Below are 12730 nucleotides of genomic sequence, written 5' to 3' on the forward strand. Positions count from 1 at the left end.
TGAGAACACCGCAGAAATGCGAAACCTTAAAGATTTTTGCATGTTTCAACAAGTCCCAATCAGTCAACGCTCGACGTGATAGCATCGCATCTAGTTTTTTGAGAGATGGAGACCAAAACCTGTTTCATACGGTTTCATATGAAGCCCTTTGCCTCACGCGAGAGCTTCCATAGTTTTGTTGTGTCGTTTGCTCTCTCCCAGTTCTCGTCTAGCAGCACTTGCATCGTTCACAGCTTCTGCTATACCTGCCACACCACCGGCTGACGCGCCTGTATCACTCAGTCCAGCAAGAATAGGAATCAGAAACGGTAGAAAACCACCGACTTTTGGAGGTACTGGTAGGACGCGAGGTGTTCGCACTTTACATTCACCACCCGCTTTTTTAACGGCGTTCTCAGCTCCCTCCAGCGCAGATTCGATAGCTTATTTCGCATTGTTGCTTGGATCCATAGAACGTTTTGCAGCATTCATAATTTTTCTCAAGGTCGCATTTTTTGATTTTCGAATTACCATTTCGAGTTTTGATTTAACTTTCATTGTATTAGCTATTGCCCAAGCGGCTGCCTTCTCACCCAAATTCGCGTCCTTTGCGAGAACCCGTTTCCAAGCTTTCTCAGCCAACACCCTATCAGCCTCGTTCCTGACTTTAAGATTTTCACGATTCTGCAAGTAAGCAATGTCATGGTCCTTGCAAGCCGCGTCGAGAAGATTGATTTACGGATCACCCCGCGCGAATCTCTTGGTTAATTTTGTACCAGGCCCGCAGTACTGATAACCAGGTACATGCAATTCTACTGAAAGGCTGTTGATGATTTTATTCACCAGACCCTTGCCACAATGTTGCCGCCTGCTGCTTCTTTTACCACTGTACGCGATCATAATCGTGCGTTGACTGAAGAAAAGTGCTTTAAAACGGGGTATTTATAGCGTATCTGATCAGTCATGTTGGAGATGCGGTTTGAGAAACAACCTACCAGGCTTCCCGTGATGAATTTTGACAAACTTTCGGAACAAAATGTCAGAACGCACAAACGGCACGGTGAATCACTCCCGAATGGTGTACGTGAAATATTCTGTGGACCGTCGAATTGTGGTAAAACTAATGCGTCGCTCACACTTGTTACCCATCCCAACGGACTCAGATTTGAAAATATCCACATCTACTTGAAATCTCCCAACCAACCTAAATACCAATTGTTGAAGCAATTGTTGGACCATGTTGAGAATACGGGGTATTTTGCGTTTACCGAGCGTGAGCAAGTGATTACACCGGAAGAAGCACTGCCCAACACAATAATCATATTTGACGCTGTAGCGTGCGAAAAGCAGGACAATATTCGAGACTACTTTGCATGGGTAGACATCACGACGTTGACTGTTTCTATCTCTGTCAGACGTACGCGCGTATTTCCAAACATCTCGTGCGCGACAACGTCAACTTACTCGTGTTATTCAAACAGGACGATATGAACCTGAGACACGTATACAACGACCATGTAAACACCGATATGTCTTACACTGAGTTTGGAAGTGTGTGCTCTGCATGCTGGAACGGTGAGAACTACGGGTTTCTGGTGATCGACAAAGACAGTGAGCTCAACGAAAGACGATACAGGAGGGGATTCGATTCTTTTGTTAGCCTGGGAAAAAAATAAAATTTTACGTTTTCGAGTGAGTCTCAGTTGCGTCAACATGCAGAGCTCTGAAATTTCCAAGCAAAAAGGTGACGTACATCAGATCGCTCAAGCAAGTGCTGCGATCCGTCGAAAACACAGATTGCTCAAGTCGGGCAAAGAATCTACGACTCAAAAATTGAGCGACGTTTTCAAACCAGTAGTGACTCCGTTGCAAGAACTGGTGAATGTTACAAAAGATACTAAACCTGTAAATCAAGAGGTGGAAGAAATCAAAGAAGAAATAAAGCAGTCGAAAATGAAACGAAAAATGGAACTGTCTCGGATATAGACGATTCCTTTGCTTCGGCAGGAGATGGAACAATCGTGGAAACATCGGTCGAGAAAATCGAGGATAAGTATTTTGCACTGATGAGAGATGCGAAGACAAAAGGTGAATAGGACAACGTGTACAGTGTACGCAACCTCTCAAACGGACTAATGATTGGTGATTCGTTGATATCTTTTGAAAGTGACTACTTTCGTATTAAAGATACGCTTTATCCGAAAACGAAGGGTTTGCTGGAACTTTTGTCCGAAAACAAGCCTAACGGTTCTTCTGTGAGCGCCAGAGATAGGGAAAATTTTTAAAACATAATCCTCGCAACAAACGCGCATAAAGAGTATTACTCATCCGATGGGGCTGTTCGAAACGATAACAGTTACAAATATGAAAATGTTATTGCCGAATTGATAGATTATTCCCCATCACCTCGCCGAAAGGGTAAAGGTCTACTTTCGCAAGCTATGATCACTCGACAAGGTGTTGAAAAGGAATACGTTTTCTGGGATGATCCAAACAAGTTAGTGGAGCGTCTTCGTTTACTCCTGGCATCTCAGGCAGCGGGATATCCGAGTCACAATAACGGAATAATCTCTGTTATCGAAGAGCTACGCGAAGCAGGAATCATGCATTTAGCAGCTCCCACCGTTTTTCCATTCATTACCGAGATGAGCGTCGACGTGTTTGGACGGCATCTGGATAAAAACACGGACGCGAGCACTCGCGCTTCTCGGGGTGTCGGATTTCCAATAACAGCGGACAGACGTGACGATATACGGAACAAGAGACTGTGCAACGTCGCAGATCCCGCAGAGCCGAACAATGCTGTAACTTTAAAAATCTTGAGACGAAAATTCAACGTGATGCAAAAACAAATCGACAACCACGATCAAATGATCAAAGCTTTCGAGCTTATCACAGAGAAAGCCTTGGATACCTTTCACACAGACTTTGAAACAGGCAGAGACCTGTCGATTCGGATCGCTGATAACATTTCTCAATTGGACACCCGACTAGGAGCGTTGGAATATGAACGAGGAAAAGCAAGCACTGGTGACGGAACTGCATAAGCCCGCACGCCGGAATTACCCGCGTCGACGTTTAGACGTGCGCGGCATCGACGAGACCTGGCAGGCGGATCTTGTTGATATGACGTCATACGCTGGACAAAACAAAGGCTACAAGTACATGCTCACTGTCATTGATATTTTTTCAAAGTATACGTGGGCTGTACCGATAAAGAGCAAGTCTGGAGATGATGTTACGAAGTCAATGGAATTTGTGCTTGTTCAAGGACGGGTTCCGAAAAATTCACAGTTCGACAGAGGAACGGAATTTCACAACTCGAAATTTGAATCGCTTATGACACGCTACGGAATCAAACTTTACTCCACATACAGTAATTTGAAGGCTTCGATCTGTGAACGTTTCAATCGCACGCTGAAAGGTAAAATGTGGAAACGGTTCAGCATGCAAGGAAGCTACAAGTAGCTCGATATCTTATCTGATTTGGTTTCGGCTTACAACAAAGCCAAACACTGAACCATGAGAATGAAACCGTCGGATGTCACCGTTGCAAACGAGAACCTGTTATTACGTCAGGCGGACGGAGGGCTTCGAGCGATACCTACCATATCGGCAAAATTCAAATCCGGCGATAAAGTTCGCATCAGCAAATTCAATAATGTCTGCGAGAAAAGTTACATTCCCAATCGGACGACTGAAATATTCACGATAAGTCGAGTGGAAAATACTCAGCCTGTGACGTACAAGCTCAAAGACGACCGAGATCAACCCATCGCTGGTGGTTTCTACGGAGAAGAGCTCCTCAAGATTAAAGATCCGGATATCCATCCGGTGGAGAAAGTGCTCAAGAAGCGTGGAAGAAAAATATACGTTTAATGGTTAGGTTTTGACGATACACACAACAGTTGAATAAACGAATCGGACATTTAACATTGAATAAATGAATTTTTTGAAAAAAACGTATGTGCCTCTTTATCTTGTACCCGATATATAACAAGTATGCATTATTATTTTCTAGACAATCGACGGACATATGCATCGTTGTACAATTTGTCATATTTCGGAGCGTCCGTATTCACCATCCTGCATAAGAATATTGTATACATCATGGTACAGTTATAAATTACAAAGCTAAGCTGTAGGCTTGTAGTCCCACGAAAGCCTGTAGATTGTGTTTTGAAACACGATCCGCCTGTCGTCATTCCAGCTCGGTTCCACTTTCTGCTGTTCTACGGTGTATACCTCGTGCTTTCGACCTGATGTCAAATGCTGATTTGTAGACAAATTTTCACGGTTAAAAACACATTCCAAATAATCGTTGAAAGTTATTCTTCTCAACGCTGATCCTTTGACACCTTTGACACGTTTATTGTCTTACTCATCTCTCAAGACTCGGAATGCGTACAATTTAGCTCTTAATCCTACAAATTCCAACATTATTTTTCCGTTATTCTCATCTTTTATCAAGCCGAGAACTTTCTTGTTTGCTAGAGGCATTCCATAAACGGTGTAAAGCGGATAATCAGACGTATCGAATTCATGCAAGTCCTCCTTTATATGTTCGTATATGTCGCGGACGGTGAAATTGTAAATCTAACAGTCGGTATACATACACATCAATTTCTCTCGGTTGCCAAATTTCTGCTTAATATAATTATAATGAAAATCGTAGATATATGTTTTAGCCAGATCCATGATGGAGAAACCTGCATACGATGGTTTATTTGACTTGACTTCCGTCTCACTCATTTCGACGATAATCATCTCTTTGTTGAAAACGGTGCAGCTGTGAAAATTGGGTTTGGCTATAGTAGCTCTAGCACGGTATCTTCCATTCCATTGCGTGATTAGCCTTACATTTCTATGCTTCCCAACATTTTTCATTGTTTTGCCAAAAACTGCGTTGTTCATCAGTTTGTAAAAATTTTTCTCGAATTTGTTGTGAGATTTTTTGCGTAAATCAGTATTCAAATCTATGTATTTCTTGAGCCACGGGGTTTGTCTGATTTTGAGAACTCTGTAAATTTTGAGTAATTTCAAGCCTGATTGTAAGCATTGTTTCAAAACGCTTTAGCGAACAAGGTAGTTTTTCTTGGGAAGTAGCGTGGGCGTCAATTTCGGTTGCTGACTATTCGAGATCGGAGGTGTATAGTGCTCCAGACAAAGTGGTAAATCTTTATGAATTTCAAGCAGTTCCTCAGCATATTCCAAATCTACCTTCAGCATATAACGAAACTCCGCATCGTCTGAGACGGTAAGAACGTCGCATTGTCCGAAGTCTGATACCCATTCGAAGGAACTGTATGGCAGAGCAAAGCTTATAGCAGCACCGTACAAATTATAACCGTCAAAGTACATGAAATAAGATTCTTCGACCTCAGGATCGAATTCCTTCCCCATGTACCTATTGTTAGCCTTTGCGTATCTGTTCGAGCACTGTGACACACCACCACGAATACCTTTTTCGATAAACATAACCACATCCATATCGGTGAGAAGCTCGAGCTCGATGTCAGTACACTTTAAGGGAGCTTTCCAGTGTGACAGCCCGAAAAATCGCTGTTTTTCGCGATTTTTTTTCAAAGAAAAAATAATCTAATCGGTCTGGTTTTTTTTTTGTACATTAATTGGGTATTGAAGAATACTAAACAATTTTTTAAAGATCGATTTATTTATTAATTAATATCTATAAAAATGATGAAACAATTGTTGCAGAAAATGCACTTGGATGTGGTGTCCACGTTGGGGGTCACAATTTTGATCTGAAACAAAAAACACAAAAAGATTATCGATCGGTATATAATTGGCTTTCGTGCTATGGAGGCTTTTTTTTTTTTTTTTTTTGCAAAAATGGCGCCGGTTTGAACAAAAAGTATCGATTTTAGCATTTTTTTTGGCAGTTTTTTTCACAAAAAAATAGGAAGATGTCAAAAAAAAAAAAAGCTTCCATAGCACGATAGACAATGACGTTAAGAATATTGTGTAAAAAATTCAACTCGATAGCTTTAAAACTCTGCCCTCCAAGTTGGAAACCGTTTTGAAAAATGCTGTTTCGAGAAAAACGCGTTCAAAGTTTCAAGTGAGGAAATTTTAGGTAAATCGTTTACTTACGGTCAATCAGCGATGCCAGGTCCGTACAATATCCCTTCTGCTTCTTCGAAAAGATCGTGCTCAATGGATTGTTCAGTCCGACGAGCTGTCCTCGCCTCTTTGCTATCCAGGGACGCCTGGCGGTTTGCTTGGATGATGCGCGCATTCTTGTACTTAGCGGCGAAATCTGCGGCGCTCGGCCCTATCGTGCATCCCATCGTCTTCAAAATTTTTAAAATTGGGTCGTAACCTTCATTGAAGGTGCACACAGCACACTGCGTAGCGATTTCTACTATCTGCTTGCCGCAGAATACGTGCTTTGGGGCTAGTTGCCACACACGGTGATTGATTGATTTTCAAGAATTTAGCACGCCATCCGCATTTTTTTTGAAAATTGAGTGCGACAAAAAAATAAGTCGCGCGACTAATTTACGGCTAATTAACGGCAAATTATGCAATAGTCTAAATTCACATTTTCGACAATTGGCGAGCCAAGTTCATGTACGTGCAGGTAGGAACGAGACAATAGAAATAACAGTCGCACGGGCAGACGGCCGACGCGGCAGCTGTAGCGCTCCGTTGCCTTCTTCCAAAAAATGCTGTACAGTAACCGAAATAATCTGGATTTCGGCATGAAAATTTCAGGGAATATTCGGAAGAGTGTATACTATTCGATAAAGCAAAAAAAAAAAAAATCGATTTTTTGAAAATTTCACACTGGAAAGCTCCCTTAACATCGCATCAAACGACAGACCGGGCGCGGTGTGATAATGTAACGGGTCCAGGTTTTACGTTGTCCAACAGTTCTGTCGTAAGTTTTGAAAAACGTCGGCTAGTAAAAACACGTCCGTCTGTGAATACAAGTCCGAATACTCTCCCAAAGTTTGAACGTCAAAAGTTTGCTAAATTTCACATGCATGTGCATAGTCGTCGTCTGATATATCACGATCATTTAATTTTTGGTAAAATTGTTGTTCGGATGGTAGCCGTCTGTCCTCGAGCTTCTCCCAACTGTCTATGTATTCGTACGGGAACACTCCTTTTCTGGTCAATAACTGAAATTAATCCGAGCTTCGATAAAATTTTCGTGTGATTAACTTCTGATCATTACCGAGATACATTGCTAATTTCTCAAGACTACTGGGCTTGAAACGGTACAAATCTACGAATCTAAAATTCATATCTGTCCCCTTGACGTATTTTGTAGAAGAAATGTACTTTTATTTTTTGAGGGGTAAAAGTTCAATTGCGCCCTCGAACGATGTAGCCAGTGCTTTAATCAGAAAATGTGAATCGTAACCCGACAGATTGTGGAATATCACTGGTATAGTGTGCGAATTTTGGTAATTTAGATTGCAACCTCGATGAGCAGCACCACGGTACTTTCCCGTGAAATGGCAGTGATCACGATGTTTTACGTCTGTGAGTGTAAACGGGTTTTCACAAATGTGACACACTGTTGTTGAATGACATTCGTCGATTTGATTGAAACTGAGCGGTTACATCGGTACAACAGTTTTGAAATAAACTTCTAACGAATGTGCCAATTTCGCTAACTCATTCACAAACCATCAAATGCAAGTCTTTCCACGATTAATTGTGAATTTTGAAATTGAATCGTCAAACCCACAATGTAGATAGTAAGCTATACTATACGGAAGATGCTTCTGATAAATTGTTCTTGTACCCATCTTTTTGAGCGTAGGTTCCAGTAAACATTCTAGATCCGCGTAAATGCAGAATGGAACGAATTCTTTGTGCTTGAAATTTTTGAATTTTAGTATCTTTCTCTCCTCTATAGGTAGAATAACTTTGGTTAAGTTCAAATTCATGCAATCTACATTGTGCTTTGTTAAACATCTTTCAGAATGAAAGTAAGTCAAACATCTTTCACACGACCAAGTACGACCATTACGTTCAGAAATTTGAAACCTCGTTAATCGAGACAAATATCGAATACAAATAAAATGAAAGATTTCCTTTTTTTTATAATTTTCCACATCAACATCATCATCGTCATCGTCAATGATTCCAGTTTCTATCGCTAAAAGATGAATTACAGGTTTATCAGACTTATTTTGACTCAGGTGAATCGGTACTATTCTACTTTTTTTCCGATCACCTTGGTCTATACCATAAACGTTAATTGAAAGGCCCTTAAGCTTCTCAAATTTTGAAATGGTGTATTTGTCTAGAGACATAGGAAACTTTATACCATCATACTGTAGCACTGAGCTGAAATGCGGGTACGAGCTGGTTCTGTTGGGATGGTCGTTGGTTGGGAACAGAGCTGCGGTGACCGACCAACGAAAGCAACAAGAGTCGTTGTTTCTGATGTTTACCACAGCCTTCTTATCACTGATATGCTCACGTAACGGGGTGTATGTGAACACACCGCCTCGTAGTAGCACGTACTTATTGATATTCACAGTCAAATTGATTATTTCAGTCAGCGACCAGCCTGAATCCTTTTTCTGGAATTCTTCCACCTTTTTCAACAAACGCTTCACCGCGTTTTCGATGAACCATTCGTTGATATCTGTTGTCTGTACGATGATTTCATTTCTCGTATTAAAAAATTTGACCTTTTCCACTGTGTGATCATCTTTATTAACTTCGAATTTACAAGCCAGGATAACGTTGGCTTTCAAGCTCCTGTCTTTCTTCAGAGCGTTTTTTAGTCTCGTCACAGCTAATATCTTTGCGTCTTCTAGAAATGTCTCTACATCTTCATGCTTCAAATTGACGATGGATCCAGTTCGAATTCTCCCCTTGAAAGCTGATTCCAAATCTCCCCAGTGAACTAGATCGCTTCTTCCTACTCTCCGCGTACCTCGACCCGTTTTCTGACGACGTTTGAATTTTCACGCGGGCGCTTTCAAGAGTCCGATCGTTGTGATAATTCTCATCTTTTCTCCAATCGATGAAGCCTTTCGCAAAATTTTGTTCAGAAGCCGAATATTTTGACTTCCATAGAATCGAACAATCTCAAACACTTCACGGATTCCATCTTGAGCTTTTTCCTCACGTATACTTGACAAGTTGAGACCTCATGATCATTTGCAGTGATGAGCGTCCTTTTTATAGTGCAGCTGTACGTATGTTTGTGTATGCGCGCGCACCTTTTAGCATTCCCAGAGCGATAGTAACCCAACACCGCAGATCCTTGTCTCTGAATGTACCGCGGCTATCGGTCGACCTTGCACTCTGGTCTTGACTGAACCCGTTCAAAATTCATCTTTGAGTTCACATGACAGTTACAAGCCGAAAAGAATGTCACGTGGTTGATATCATACCGGCATCCGAGTACGTGAAAAACAATTCTCAGAACCATTAATTTTGGAATGTCGCGTGGTTGATAACGTGGGAGAAGGATGTGGGATGGTTGATGTTACACATCAGTGATATCCGAGTGGATAAAAAACAATTCTCGGAAATATTGATTTTGGAATGTCACGTGGTTGATAACGTGGGAAAAAAATGTGGGGGTGTTTGATGTTACACATCAGCAGTCCTACCGTGAGAAAGGAATTTGGAGTGCTTAATGTTACACATCAGCAGTCCTATCGTGGGAAAATAATGCGGGACGGTAAAAAAATTCTCGCCCCTGCTGCACCCTCTGCCGTTGGCAGACGAGCACTACATAAAGACTTTGACCTTCGGTCGGTAAGATTGTCGGTAAAACAGCACGATTTGGACCTTCAACCGATAAGAATTGTTGGTAAAGCAGTGCGATTTTTACCGTCGACCGATACAACTGTCGTTAAGGTTGCATGGTTTTGACCTCAAGTCGGTACGGCCGACTGTGACGTCATCGCGGTGAAGGATTTGAGTCTGGGGAGAATGTCGGTAAGTGTCGGTAACAGGAATCTGTAAGTATAACTCTGATAGCTATACTACTCTCAAACAAACGATCGATTATCTCAAAAAATGTTTTGTTGTTAAATGTTGAAAGAAAAAAAAAAATAAAAAACGGAGATCCGGAGGCTGTAAGAAAAGCTCTATCGAATGTTGTCGACATGCCTTCGATAAATACGAGATGTGCGGAGAATGGTGCCGTTTCCAAGAAAATCCGGAAAATTATAAACATTGCGGCCTCTTGGATGGAAAAGGTATGTATAAAACACAACTTTAAACCGATTAGATCCAAATTTTTGTCCTCAAGCTAACAACGCGGAAAAAATCGCCGCCTGCAGTTCTACGCAACCTAACGTATCTTTCAACGCTATGGTGTCGTCCAAAGCTCCGAAAGGGAGATGCTATGGCAGATCGGAATCACTAGTTTACAGACTAGATGCAGCAGTTTCTCCAAAAAATACTGGTACAGGCAGGGGCGGTTTACGAAAATTGGCGCCCTAGGCCTGATGAAATTAGCGTCCCCTTCCCATGAGAGAGTCAAAAAATTATACGTCAAAATCAATAATTATTATATTTCAAAAACAATGCAACAAAAACATATACTATAATGTCAAACATGTATGTAGGAGAACGTATTATGCGACATCTGCTTATTTGTACTATAATGTACAAAATAACTTTGCGTGGCTGTCTGACAAAAAAAAATATAGAATAGAGCAAATTGAGTACGAATATTGCAGATTGCAGATCGTTACATGTACACTAGCGTACGGAAAACAATGCGTATTCGCGTGTCAGGACGTGACGTAGTGCGCATAAGATCGGTGAAGGCGGGAAAGAGAAAGCGGCGCGCAAACTTGCGAATCTCACCAACGGGCGGCGCCCCCTTCTGCTATGGCGCCCTAGTCCTGGCCTAGCGGGCCTAGTGTATAAACCGCCCCTGGGTACAGGGTACGTTGTGAACGCTACCAAAAAACTTGCTGTCTCTCCCGGTAAGCATACGTCACAATTCCGAGAAAAAAACGATTTTCGACGACAAGAACAAGCAAAAAAGATGAGAATCGCGGCATTCAAGAGGCGTCGGCTTTTACGAAAAAAAATTCGAAATCAAAGCAGGAATAACGCGGAAAGAAGAGAGGGCGTCACTTACTTTTCAGGGTGCGCATTCACCGAAGAAATTGTGGTATATAAAGAATCCTAGCCTCCATCGTTCCAGCTAAAGACATGGTTGCAATCGTGTTCGATCTTGAAATTACAGGATTCGGCCTCAAAGCAGAAGTTGTTCAAATCGCCGTTTAACATCAGAACCAGGAATTCAATTGTTACATTCTTCCATCGAATGGTATACCGGCCGTTGTCTTCGAAGTGATGGGATTGTCGGTTTATGAAGGACAACTGTTTTTGAGAGACGCAGATGGACGTCGTTCTGTTGAAACGAAACCGCTACTAATTGCCTGTACGGCATTCATCACATTTTTGAAGAATGTATCGCAGAATGTTATCCTCGTTGCCCACAAGGGGGTAACTTTCCATAGTCCTTAGATCGTTAAGGCAACGCATGCAGTCGGATTATTTGAAACTTTTGGGTTGGTCGTTAAAGGATTTACCGATACTCTACCTACATTCAAGAGCTCCAAAGAAGTAATTTCTCGAATAGCGGAAAAGGGAAGCTTTAAATTACCGGATCTGGCTCACAATTATTTAGGACCTGACAGATCAAAAGGAACGCATAATGCGATTATAGATGTCCAAATACTCGATAATCTCCTCAAGAGATTTGCGATAACAGAGACAGAACTCATCAGCCGCGCTGTATCATTCTCTGCAGTTGGAAATGCTGATCATGATCGAAAAGAAAGGAAAAAAAGAATAGATGATATGGCTGTCATAAAGGGACCTGTATCTGCCGCTATGATCACAAGAATCGCTGCAGCTGGTCTCACTTCAACTCAGCTCAAGAGGACGTTCAACAATAACGGAGAAAATGGAATAACAACGCTTCTCGGCGAAGATATTGGCGGAAAACTTCGAGTATCTAAAAATCAAACTGTCCTCCGTAACGTTTGCAATGCTCTTCGAACTTTATCTCAACAACGGGATTTGAAGATTGTATAAAAAAAACGCTATAATATTTACAATAGTTATAATCCAAAACTTGTGATTTGAACTCTTCTAAGGATATAAAAAAAGATATTTCACTGTTAGTAAAAAAACAGTATAAAAAAACGCTGTAATTTTTAAAATAGTTATAATCCAAAAGGTGTGAATAAATTTAATATCACACTCACTGGAAATTTTTACTGTTTTTTTTTAAGTCCTGTCCCATCTGATTTACATATGTACGTGTACATATAACTATAGATCTCATACATATCATATTAATGTAAAATCACATATGAATTTATACGGTGTTTGATTTATATTGATCATCAAATATTATACAATCAATATTATGCAACACAATAGTTAGAAAAAAAAAACAGAATTTCCGCTTATGAAAATTTGAATTGCGCGCCTCTTATAGGCTGTGTGGCGTCATCAGCGACATTGTCGTGTTTACGACACACGAGCTACAAGAATCCGAAAACGGTCTCGTTCAACTCGCAATGTCTCGCAAAATGTATGGGCACATATCGATTTTTTATTTTTAACGTGTCATGCATATCACAGTGATACCGCACAAAAGTTTTTTTTGCAAAAAAGTACTCTGGAAATACCTTCTCTGCTAGTGTAAAGGGAATTTTGAACGTGCAGTCCTATGTTTCCCGTGTTAAATGACTCAACTTTGAATTCGTTAATC

The 12730-nt window shown here is 41.1% G+C and overlaps 1 protein-coding gene across 1 annotated transcript in view; it reads left to right on the forward strand.

Annotated features, from left to right (window-relative positions):
• Window positions 1-12730, forward strand: part of LOC124178533 (glutamate receptor ionotropic, NMDA 2B) — a 2057245-nt gene that overhangs the window by 471592 nt on the left and 1572923 nt on the right. The window lies entirely within an intron of this gene.

The sequence above is a fragment of the Neodiprion fabricii genome, chromosome 3, assembly GCF_021155785.1.
Source record: "Neodiprion fabricii isolate iyNeoFabr1 chromosome 3, iyNeoFabr1.1, whole genome shotgun sequence".
Taxonomy (NCBI): domain Eukaryota; kingdom Metazoa; phylum Arthropoda; class Insecta; order Hymenoptera; family Diprionidae; genus Neodiprion; species Neodiprion fabricii.